Source organism: Nicotiana tabacum, chromosome 16 (genome assembly GCF_000715075.1).
Source record: "Nicotiana tabacum cultivar K326 chromosome 16, ASM71507v2, whole genome shotgun sequence".
NCBI lineage: Eukaryota > Viridiplantae > Streptophyta > Magnoliopsida > Solanales > Solanaceae > Nicotiana > Nicotiana tabacum.
In genome coordinates, this window is record NC_134095.1 from 29,871,918 (window position 1) to 29,884,976 (window position 13,059).

Below are 13,059 nucleotides of genomic sequence, written 5' to 3' on the forward strand. Positions count from 1 at the left end.
TATTATTATGACCATATAAAGTATTGAATAGTATTACTCTTTTCAAGTAGTATTTAGGTGTAGAGAAAATTTATTCAAGTGAGAAGTAAATACAATTGAGAAAGATGAAAATCAATAATCAATTATTATGAGAGGGAGTATATATACCTCATCTAGATTTTAATGTTTGACCATTAATAAGATTTCTGTTGCTATATATACTTGCATTATTTATACTGTTTCTAATAGCATTGATGATTTTAATATAAAATAATATCTAAATGATATTTCTGTTTAGTTGGGAAAATTGTGAAAGTACCCAAGAAAATAGAGGTAGTTATACAATAATATTTTACACGAATGCTTGGAGCTTCGAATATTTCTACACTAGACGTTAATTATTTTGCTTTATAAAAATATACAAGTTCATTGCTTTTACTATGCAACAATTTCATGATTTTAGATGATTTACTTGATAAAGTTAAAATCTAGGTTTTCCTTCTAAATCTTCTCTGTTTTGTACTGGCAGAGTCAAGAAAGCATTCATAATGTAGCATCATGTAATTAAACTTGCAACAAGAACAATACTATCAAAGAGGAAGGAGATGATCTCTGCTTAATCCTTTGATTCTACAAACATATGCTCAAGGATAATGCATTATTTTTTATGGAGTAAGATGGATGAAAGTACCACTTAATTTTGTTGACTTTTGCATTGTATGTAACTATGTATATTAGTGTTTAGTTAAAGCATGAAGATAATGGCACAACCAGCTTCAAGTGTAGCATCACACATATTATTTAATACCTTCAATCAATAAAAGAATTTCAAGCAACATATTAGAATCTATATATATTTGTATATTATTAAAAAAAAAAGTAATAACCAATGAAGAATGTGAAAGTTCAAATAGAAGAAACGAATATGAGGATTTAACTGATAAAATCAAAATAGATAAAAATAACTAAAAATATTAAACAATAACATAACTCCAAGCAATAGAGTAAAAAATCAAAAATATAAATAAATTTCTCATAGAATGTTTTAATATAAATTGGATTAAAATAAATTGTATTGAAAATAAAATAGAAGATCAAATTTGATAAAAATAACAAGTAGTAAAATATTGATAGATTATATAAAAAAATAAAACAAACCTCTCTATTTCTATTATAGGTAATACACAAAATGGTAAAAAGTAATTAAAATATCATTGTATAAAACAAATGTACGACGATGGCTATTGCTAAATGTGAGGATATTTATATATTGAATTAATTTATATAATAAAATATGTAAATAATACTCAAAATATTATTGATAAATTTAGACAATTGAAGAATTGTGAAATAATATTCAAATAAAAGAATTGTAAATAGAATAATACTTTAAAAATAATAAAATGTCTCAGGAGTAAAAAAAAAATATATCGATGTTATACAAAAAAAAAAAATGAAAGTAGTGAACAAGGATACTAGGCCAAGTAACAAGGTAATAAAAAAATATATTAGCAACATAGTAATCTTAAATAGTGAGTATGTAAAATAAAAAAACAAGAGCTATTTAACTACTATATGATGTATTTCCTTTAATTTTACAAATTTTATTATTGGATACATTGCATTGAGAAACAAGATGAAAGTTAATATTATATTAAAGCAATGTGATCTATTGTATTCACTCGGACCTAATCACAATTTGATATGACTAATATTTTTTAATATTATCCGTGCATCGCGCGGGTATTAGTACTAGTATTATATTAAAAGAAGAGTAATGAAGCATGATGTTAAGTCAAGTGGCTTATTGAGAAAATGCCACTTGGCACTTTTAAGACAAAATCAAAATAGATTTTCGGACAAAATCTAATATGAATTGACAAGATTAGGATAAAGATAATATGAAATATGATATATTTAGGAACATTATGTTGATTAGAAGAATACCAAATATATAAACTGTTCAAGAAATTTTATGTAGTAAATATTTTTATTTAAGGAAGATTCTTTTTTTAATTTTGGTCAAAGTGAAAGATGAAAAGATTGAATTTGGACTGATTTTCCTTCATGATACATTTTCAACTAAAATTTAGGTGATATTATCTTTTTAATTTAGGTATGTATTAACAAAATATTTAGTTTGACAAATATGATATAAAATGTCATAATTAATTTCTCCTACATCTTAATATATATATATATATATATATATATATATATATATATATATATATATATATATATATATATATATATATATATATATATATATTGTGGTTAAGTCAAGGGGAAAACTATTATAAAATCACTTGGCAATTTAGGATAATATTTATAATAATATTTAAATTAAATTTAAGGGTAAAATTATTTTTTGAATCTAAATGAAAAGATATTAAATAAGATTTTTTTGAATCTGAATGGAAAGAAAGTTAATATTTTTCTAAGATACAACCTACTATCATATCTTTATTGATAAGATTTTTAAAAGATTAAAATAATAACTACATAGTAAGAATAGGAATAATCCATATATATTCTGTTAATTTATTTTCTTAAACCAAATCAACTCAATTCTTTTTCAAGCTTTTGAATTGAAAAACATATAAATCTGATCATATCCAAGTTTTTGAATATTAAAAAACTCCAGGATGAAAAAATATGAGCAGATACTCTTCTATTTTTTAAAATCTATTATTGACTTAAATACTAAATAGAATAACTTACAAAATTTAAAGTAGGAAAAATAATAAAGGAAGAGTGGGTGGAGATAGTGTGTGAAAATTTATAATTTACAATTACATAATAAATAAAATAAAAATAATAACTAATAATAAATAATATTATTAATTACTATTCCTTTAAGTACACCAATAAATAAATATTGTTTTAACTGCAATCTCTTTGTCAGTTCAGACTGTTTAATGTTTAACACCATAAATAAATCTATATTATATTAAAATGAGGGTAATATGTATTGTGGTTAAGCCAAGTAACAAGTTAAAATGAACACACTTGACAACTTTAGGACAACATTAATAATTAGAAATTATAAATGGAAACATTAAAATTCACAATATAGTACTGAATATTGATATTATTTTAATTATAAGTGAAATTCTAAATGAGAGTAATCAATTAAAACATCATATAAAAATGTACAAAGTGAAGGATAGAGATAATCTGTTGATATTTATAATATTTATTAGTTTATAATAATTTTAGACTTTTGAAGATGAACGTAACAATGGAATAAAAATTTTGAGAAAAATGTTTAGGAATAAGAAAGTAGATTTTTGTGTTATATTAGAAGGAGAGCAATTGAGAAAAATATTAAGTCAAGTGACAAGCTAATAAAACGTAGTGAGACAATACTAAGTATAGTAGATTATTGTGACGATCCGGCCAGTCGTCTCATGAGTTACCGCCCTATTTTCCCTATTTTTGCTTTTTTTATGCTTTGTTTACCCGTGTTATGTGGTATCGGGTTGGTCGGATTGAATCCGGAATGATTTTGGTAAGGTTTGAGACACTTAGTCTCTTTTAAGGAAGTTTAAGTTGAAAAAGTCAACCGAATGTTGACTTATGTGTTAGAGGGATCGGATGTGAGCTCCGATGGTTCGGTTAGCTTTGGGAGGTGATTTATGACTTAGGAGTGTGATCGGAATGAATTTTGGAGGTGCGGAGTAGATTTAGGTTTGAATTAGCGAAGTTCATATTTTGGCGATTTCCGGTTGGTAGGCGAGATTTTGATATAGGGGTTGAAATGGAATTCTGAGAGTTGCAGTAGCTCTGTTGTGTCATTTGAGATGTGTGTGCAAAATTTCAGGTCATTCGGACGTGGTTTGGTTGGGTTTTTGATCAAAAGCGGAATTCGGAAGATTTTTGAAAGTTTGGCTTGAATCCGATGTGTTTTGGTTGATATGATATTGTTTGAGATGTTTTGAAGATTGGAACAGATTTGGATAAGGTATTGGGATATGTTTGTGCCTTTGGTTGAGGTCCCGGGGGCCTACGGGTGAGTCTCGGGTGGTAAATCGGACCATTTCGTGAAGTTTGGAGTTGCAGAAATTGTAGGTTCAGCTGTTGCAGGTTTTTACTCTTCGCGTTCGCGAATAGTCAGTGGAAGTTAGTGGTGTGACGACCCGACCAGTCGTCTCATGAGTTACCGCTCCGTTTTTTCTATTTCTGCTTCTTTATGCTTTGTTTATCCGTGTTATGTGATATCGGGTTGGTCGGATCGAATCCGGAAGGAATTTGGTAAGGTTTGAGACACTTAGTCTCTTTTGAGGGAGCTTAAGTTTGAAAAGTTAACTGGATATTGACTTATGTGTTAGAGGGATCGGATGTGAGTTCCGATGGTTCGGTTAGCTTCAGGAGGTGATTTGTGACTTATGAGTGTGATTGGAATGAATTTTGGAGGTTCGTAGTAGATTTAGACTTGAATTGGCGAAGTTGATATTTTGGCGATTTCCGGTTGGTAGTCGTGATTTTGATGTGGGGGTCGGAATGGAATTCCAAGAGTTGCAGTAGTTTCGTTATGTCACTTGGGATGTGTGTGCAAAATTCCAGGTCATTCGGACGTGGTTTGGTTGTGTTTTTGATCAAAAGCAGAATATGGAAGATTTTAGAAAGTTTGGATTGAATCCGATGTGTTTTGGGTGATTTGATATTATTTGAGGTGTTTTGATGATTGGAACAAGTTTGAATAAGGTATTAGGATGTATTCGTGCCTTTGGTTGAGGTTCTGGGGGCCTCGGGTGAGTTTCGAAGGGTTGAACGAATCATTTTGGAGTTAAGAAAATTGCAGAAGTTGCAAGTTCAGTTGTTGCAAGTTTTTACTCTTCGCGTTCTCGAGTAGACCCTCGCGTTCGCGAAGAGTCAGAGGAAGTCAGTGAAATTTTGGCCTTCGCGTTCGCGAGAAGGGCTGGGAAGTGATGCATCGCGTTCGCGTAGAGGAATTGGGTCATCTGGGTTTGAGATCAAGTTGTTCATCTCGTTCGCGAAGGTTCGTCTGGGTAAAGCATCGCGTTCGCGAGGGCTTGATCGCGATCGTGTAGGAGAAAAATTGGTCAAAGTAAATTTGTGCTTTGCGAACGCGAGGGTTTGACCGCGTTCACGAAGAAGGAATAAATGCCTGGGCAGAATTTTTTTAAGCTCATCTTGTCCGCGATTTTGGGGCATATTTCCTCCATAGTTGATCGTTTTAGGAGATTTTTGAAGGAGATTGAAGAGGGATTCAAGGGAAACATTTGGAGGTAAGAATTTTGGACTAAAAACTCAATTATCATGTGAATTCCACCTAGAAAATCATGGAACTTAAGCTAAATATTGAAGAACTAGGGCTTGGAAATTTGGACTTTTGATTGGGGATTTGGAGGATCATTTGGGGTCGGATTTGAGAACTTTTGATATGTATGAACTCGTGGGAAGATAAGAAATCTATTGGGGTAAAATTATTGAATTCCGAGACGTGGTCCCGGGGGTCGGGTTTTGGTAATTTCGGGATTTGTGCCCTTTATTGATTGTTTTCGCTTGGCTTCGTTCCCTTAGCATATTTTGACGTTCTCGTTCTGATTTTGGATAAATTCGACGCGCGTGGAGGTCGATTCGAGGGGCAAAGGCGTCGCAAGTTAGAGATTAGACCGGTTCGAGGTGAGTAATGATTGTAAATGATGTTCTGAGGGTTTGAAACCCCGGATTGCACATCGTACTGCTATATTGAGGTGAGTCACACTCTCGATGACGAGCGTGGGGTTGTGCACTATTAGGGATTGTGACTTGGTCCGTCCCGACTGATGATTTTACCGCGTATTGGACTGAAATCTATTTGTTATCATCATTATTTGGGCTGGATGTCATCTTTGGGCCTTGTGCCAACTATTTGAACCCTTCGGGGATTTTTACTGGTATTTCCTCACTGTTTTGACTTTATACTTGAACTCAGTCATGTTATTTTCCACTGTTTTCGTACTCAGCCATGTTCACTCAGTTTTAATACTTAAATGATATTTTTAAATGATGTTTGGGCTGAGAAACACTGCTTTACTATTGCCCGAGTGGCTTGTGAGGATTTTTGACTGAGTGAGGCCGAGGGCCTATGTTGTGAGGAAACAATTGATACTGATTATGAGGCCGAGGGCCTGAGATATGTACGCCACGAGGTGGCTTGACTGATATGAGGTCGAGGGCCTAGTTTTGATGCCACGAGATAGCTTGATATTGCCCTTGGGCCGTAAGGGCCCCCTTTAGGAGTCTGCACAACCCAGTGAGCGTTGGTACCCATTGTGATGTGAGATTGAGCCCGAGGGGCTGACGTTGTTCAGAGATGTTGCCCGAGGGGCGGATTCGTAGATATTGTGCCCGAGGGGAGAGCTTTTATTTATTTACTTTACCTTAACTACCTGTCAATTACTTATTTACTTGTTGAAAGAGGATTTTACATAACTTTTCACTGTTTTACTGTTTTTAAATGATTTTACCGCTTTATTATAGAATGCCTTGTGCCTTACGTGTTTTCTTACTTTTAATCGTTATTTACATTTGTTACTCACTAAGTTGGAGTACTCACTTTACTCCATGCACCCTGTGTGCAGATTCAGACATAGCTGATCCCGCTCCCGAGTGCTGATTCATTCCAACTTCAGGCGGATCTTCGAGGAGTCTTTAGGTAGCTGTTGGCGTTCACAGCCCGTAGCTCCTCCCTATCTCTTTCCTTTATGTGTTTAGTTCACTATTTAAACTTTGTAGTTACATTTGAGGACTTAGTGTTGTTAGATGCTCGTGACTTGTGACACCCCGGTTAGGGCTGTGTTGGGTTGTACTTCCGCACTTTATTGATATTATCCGCTACTTAGTATTGCTAAATCATGTTTTAGACTGCTTTTATGTTGTTTAACTGTTTAAAAAGTAAATTGGATTTAATTGGATGGCCTTGTCTTTACGAGAGGCGCCATCACGATCGGGTCCGGGTTTAGGGTCGTGACAAGTGGAATTTTAGCCTTCGCGTTCGCGAGGGAGGCTCCGCGTTCGCGAAGGGATGGATGCTCGTGCATCGCTTACGCAAGAAGGAAGTCACGTTCGCGTAAAGTCTATTGGTCAGCTAGGTTTGTGGTCGAGTTGTTCATCGCGTTCGTGAGAAAGAGAGAGAATGCGTTCGCGAAGAGTAAGACTGAGGAACCATCGCGTTCACGAGGGTCTGGTCGCGATCGCGTAAGACGAAGTTTGGTCAAAGTTAAATTGTGCTTCGCGAACGCGAGGCATTAACCGCGTTCGCTAAGAAGGATTTTCAGGCCTGGGCAGAAAGTTTAAAAGGCCGTTTTGTCCGCGAATGTGGGATTTATTTCCTCTATAGTTGGTCGTTTTTTGAGCTTTTTGAAGGAGATTGAAGAGGGATTCAAGGGGAAACATTTGGAGGTAAGAATATTGGACTTAAAACTCGATTCTATTGTGAAATCTACCTAATAAATCATGGAATCTAAGCCTAAAAATTGAGAAATTAGGGCTTGAGATTAAGAGACTTTAAATGAGGATTTGAGGGGTCATCTGAACTCCAATTTTAGTGTTCTTGATATGTATAGACTCGTGGGAGGATAAGGATTCCGGTGATGTGATTTTTATCGAGTTTCGAGACGTGGGCCCGGGGGTTGGTTTGGCCAATTTCGAGATTTTTGGTATTATTTGATTGTTTTCGCTTGGGCTTCGTTCCCTTAGCCTATTTTAACGTCGTCGTTCTGATTTTTGGATAGATTCGACGCGAGTGGAGGCCGATTTGAGGGGAAAAGGCATTGCGAGCTAGAGATTTGACCGGTTCGAGGTGAGTAATGATTGTAAATAATATTTTGAGGGTTTGAAACCTCGGATTTCACATCGTAGTGCTACATTAAGGTGAGGCACACGCTTGATGACGAGTGTGGGGTCATGCACTATTGGGGATTGTGACTTGGTCTGTCCCGATTGATGATTTTACCGTGTATTTGACTGATATCTATTTGTTATCATCATTATTTGGGCTGAATGTCATATTTGGGCTTTGTGTCAACTATTAGAACCCTTCGGGGATTTTTACTGGTACTTCATCACTATTTTGACTCTATACTTGTACTTAGTCATGTTATTTTCAACTGTTTTCATACTCAGCCTTGTTTTACTCAGTTTTTAATACTTAAATGATATTTTAAATGATGTTTGGGCTGAGAAACACTGTTTTACTATTGCCCGAGGGGCTTGTGAGGATTTTTCACTAAGTAAGGCCAGGGCGTATGTTGTAAGGAAACACTGATATTGATTTGAGGCTGAGGGCCCGAGGTATGTATGCCACGAGGTGGCTTGATTGATATGAGGCCGAGGGCCTAGTGATGATGCCACGAGGTGGCTTGATATTGTGCTTGGGCCGTAAGGGGACTCTCCAGGAGTTTGTACACCCCCAGTGAGCGCGGGTACCCATTGTGATATGAGATTGAGCCCGAGGGGCTGGTATTGTTCTGAGATATTGCCCGAGGGGCGGATTTGTTGATACTGTGCCCGAGGGGAGAACTTCTATTTGTTTACTTTACCTTAACTGCCTATCAATTACCTGTTTACTTGTTGAATAAGGATTGTTACTTAACTTTTCACTTGTTTACTTCTTTTAAATGGTTTTACTGCTTCATTATAGAATGCCATGTGCCTTACGTGTTTTCTTACTTTCAGTCGTTATTTACATTTGTTACTCATTGAGTTGGAGTACTCACTTTACTCCCTACACCCTGTGTGCAGATTCAGGCGTAGCTGGTTCCGCTCCCGAGTGCTGATCCCTTCAGCTTCAGGCGGACATTCAGAGTTTACGAGGTAGTTGTTGGCCGCAGCCCCGTGTCTATACCCCTTTATCACTTCTATCTCTTTTTAGACAGTTGTACTAGTTTATTGACTTAGCGGATTTGTATTATGACTTATAGATTCTCATGACTAGTGACACCCCGGTTAGGGCTGTGTATGGGTGTTCTTCCGCGTATTTATGTTATCATTATTATTTCGGATTCATTTTATCATGTCTAGACTGTTTCTTAAATGCTTAACTGTTAATAATTGGAACATGGGAAGTGTCGGCTGGCCTTGTCTTCATGAGAGGCACCATCACGACCGGGTACGAGTTACAGGGTCTTGACAAGTTGGTATCAGAGCCTAGATTACATAGGTCTCAGGAGTCATGAGCAAGTTTAGTAGAGTCTCACGGATCGGTACAGAGACGTCTGTATTTATCCTCGAGAGGCTGCAGAACCTTTAGGAAAAACTTCATATTCTTGAAATTCTTGTCGTGCGAATTTGTTGATTAGAGTACTGAATTTCTGTTATTCTATTCTCTCACAGATGGTGAGGACACGCGCTACTAGTCAGGGTAGACGACCACCAGTCCCACCAGCTGTGGCCACCAAAGGCCGAGGATGCGGCCGTGGTAGGGGCAGAGCAGCTAGGGCAGCACCTATAGATCCATCAGCTGCCCCGGTTCAGGATCAGGTCCCAGTTATGGATGCTCTTACAGCACCAGCTGTGCCCATTGTGATTCCGTGTCTTCAGGAGGCCTTGGCTCAAATCTTATCAGTTTGCACTGGCCTAGCTCAGGCGGTTTCAGCCACTAGAGCTGCAACTACTTCTCAGGCCGAGGGAGGCAATCGGACTCCCACCGCTTGCACACCTGAGCAGGTCGTGCAGGGACTTCAGACGCCGGGGGCACATCCAGCCCAGCCGGTTGCAACTGCTCAAGACTATGTAGTTCTTGCTATGCCGGAGGATGAGCAACATATATTGGGGAGGTTTGGTAGGCTTTAGCCTCCGACCTTCAGTGGTGTAGAGGGTGATGATGCCCAGGGTTTCTTAGATAAGTGCTAGATGATGCTTCGTACAGTGGGTATTCTGGAGACCAGCGGGGTCGCTTTCACTACTTATCAGTTTTCTGGAGCTGCCTTCACTTGGTGGGAGGCTTTTGAGAGGCATAGGCCTGTTGGTTCAGCACCCCTTACCTAGAAGCAGTTCTCCATTCTCTTTTTAAAGAAGTATGTGTTGTAGTCCCGCAGAGAGGAGCTACGTAGAGAGTTTGAGTGGTTGCGTCAGGGAGAGATGGCTCTGACGCAGTACGAGATGAGGTTCTCCAAGTTAGCTCGTTATGCTATTTGGATGGTTCCGATTGATAGAGAGAGTATTATGAGGTATGTTGATGGCCTCACTTATCAGCTTCGCTCTCTCATGACCAGGGAGAGAGTGATTGGTGCTACTTTCGAGGAGGTTGTGGATATTTCCCGTGAGATTGAGTCTATTCGTCGCCAGGAGCGAGAGGAGAGGGAGGCCAAGAGGCCTCGAGGATCTGGTAGTTACAGTGGTACTCCTTTGTAGGGCTAGTTTCAGCACGGTAGAGGCCATCTATTCAGGCATGCTCAGCCAGCTCACCCAAGTTATTATGGGGCATCATCGGGTCATGGTTCTCACAGTTTTCATCAGGGCCAGTCATCACTTAGTGCCCTTCCAGCTCAGAGTTCGTCCCATGCGCCATCAGTCCAGGGCTCTTCTATGCCGAGTGCATCTGCTAGTCACTCTGGTGCGAGGGGTTCCCTTCAGTCCCCTTCTCCAGCTCTTGGGAGTTATTATGAGTATAGTGAGATAGGTCATATGTGGAGGCAGTGCCCTCGTCGTCTTGCGAGTTCATCTCAGTAGAGGGGTCAGTCATCGGCTTCAGCGCCAGTTACTTCACCACCACGCGCCCTGCTAGCTAGGGGTGGAGGTCAGTCAGCTAGGGGTCGCCCCAGAGAAGGAGGTCGATCAGGTGGTGGTCATGCCCGTTTCTATGCACTTCCAGGCAGACCCGGTGTTATTGCTTTAGATGTTGTTGTTATAGGTATTGTTTTAGTCTACCACAGAGACACCTCTGTATTATTTGAAACCGGTTCCACCTTTTCTTATGTATCATCATACTTTTCTCGTTATTTGGGTATGCCCCATGAGTTTCTTACTTCACCTGTTCATGTATCTACCCCGGTGGGCGATACTGTTGTTGTAGACCGTGTGTACCGGTCGTGTGTGGTGACTATTGGGGGTCTAAAGACCCATGTGGATCTTTTATTATTGCGTATGGTGGATTTTGATGTCATTTTGGGCATGGATTGGCTATCTCCGTGTCGTGCTATTCTGGACTGTCATGCTAAGACAGTCACATTAGCTATACCGGGTGTGCCACGGATTGAGTAGCGAGGTATGACTGGTTATGTTCCCAGTAGAGTGATCTCATTCTTGAAATCCTAGCGTATGGTTGGGAAGGGGTGTCTTTCGTATCTAGCATTTGTGAGGGATGTCGGAGCTGAGACTCCCAGTACTGATTCTATTCCAGTTGTGAGGGATTTTCCCAACGTGTTTCCTGCAGACCTGCCGGGCATGCCACCGGATAGGGATATTGATTTTGGTATTGACCTGGTGACGGGCAATCAACCCATTTCTATTCCGTCATATCGTATGGAACCAGCTAAGTTGAAGGAATTAAAAGAACAGCTTCAGGAACTCCTTGATAAAGGGTTCATTCGGCCTAGTGTGTCACCTTGGGGTGCGCCAGTTCTATTTGTAAAAAGAAAGATGGCACTATAAGAATGTGCATTGATTATAGGCAATTGAACAAGGTAATAATTAAGAATAAGTATCCTTTGCCTCACATTGATGATCTATTCGACCAGCTTCAAGGAGCGAGAGTGTTCTCCAAGATTGGTCTCCATTCAGGTTATCACCAGTTAAAGATCAAGGACTCGGATATCCTTAAGACAGTTTTCAGGACCCGATACAACCATTATGAGTTCTTGGTGATGTCTTTTGGGCTGACCAATGCCCCAACAACGTTCATGCATTTGATGAACAGTGTGTTCTAGCCTTATCTTGACTCGTTTGCTATAGTCTTCATTGATGATATTCTGTTATATTCGTTTAGTCAGGAAAAGCATGTAGAGCATTTGAGAGTTGTGTTGCAGAGATTGAGGGAGGTGAAGCTTTATGCAAAATTCTCCAAGTGTGAGTTTTGGCTCAGTTCAGTGGCTTTATTAGGGCACGTGGTGTCCTGCGAGGGTATTCAGGTTGATCCAAAAAAGATAGAGGCGGTTCAGAGTTGTCCCAGACCGTCCTCAACCACAGAGATTCATATCTTTCTTGGTTTGGCAGGCTATTATCGCCGGTTTGTTCAGGGATTCTCATCTATCGCATCGCCCTTGACCAAGTTGACTCAGAAGGGTGCTTCATTTGTATGGTCGGACGAGTGTGAGAAGAGCTTTCAAAAGCTCAAGACAGCTTTGACCACAACTCTAGTGTTAGTTTTGCCATCAACTTCAGGTTCATATACCATGTATTGTGATGCTTCGAGAGTTGGCATTGGTTGTGTGTTGATGCATGAAGGTAGAGTGATTGCTTATGCTTCTCATCAGTTGAATCCCCATGAGAAGAACTACTCCGTTCATGATTTAGAGTTGGCTGCCATAGTTCACGCGTTGAAGATTTGGAGGCATTACTTGTATGGTGTGCCTTGTGGGGTGTTTACTAATCATCGTAGCCTCCAGCACTTGTTCAAACAGAAGGATCTCAATTTGAGGTAGCGGAGGTGGTTGGAGTTGCTTAAGGATTATGATATCACTATATTGTACCATCCGGGAAAGGCCAATGTGGTGGCCAATGCCTTGAGTCGAAAGGCAGTGAGTATGGGGAGTTTGGCATATATTCCAGTTGATAGAGACCTCTTATAGTTGATGTTCAGGCCTTGGCCAATCGGTTCGTGAGATTAGATATTTCGGAGCCCAGTCTGGTATTGGCTTGTATGTTTTCTTGGTCTTCCTTATATGATCGCATCAGAGAGCACCAATATGATGATCCACATTTGCTTGTCCTTAAGGACAGAGTTCAGCATAATGATGCCAGAGATGTGATCATTGGTGAAGATGGGGTGTTGAGGATGCATGGTCGGATTTGTGTGCCCAATGTGGACGAGCTTCGGGAGTTGATCCTTGGGGAGGCCCATAGCTCACGGTATTCCATTCATCCGGGGTGCCGCAAAGATGTATTAGGATTTGAGGCAGCACTATTGGT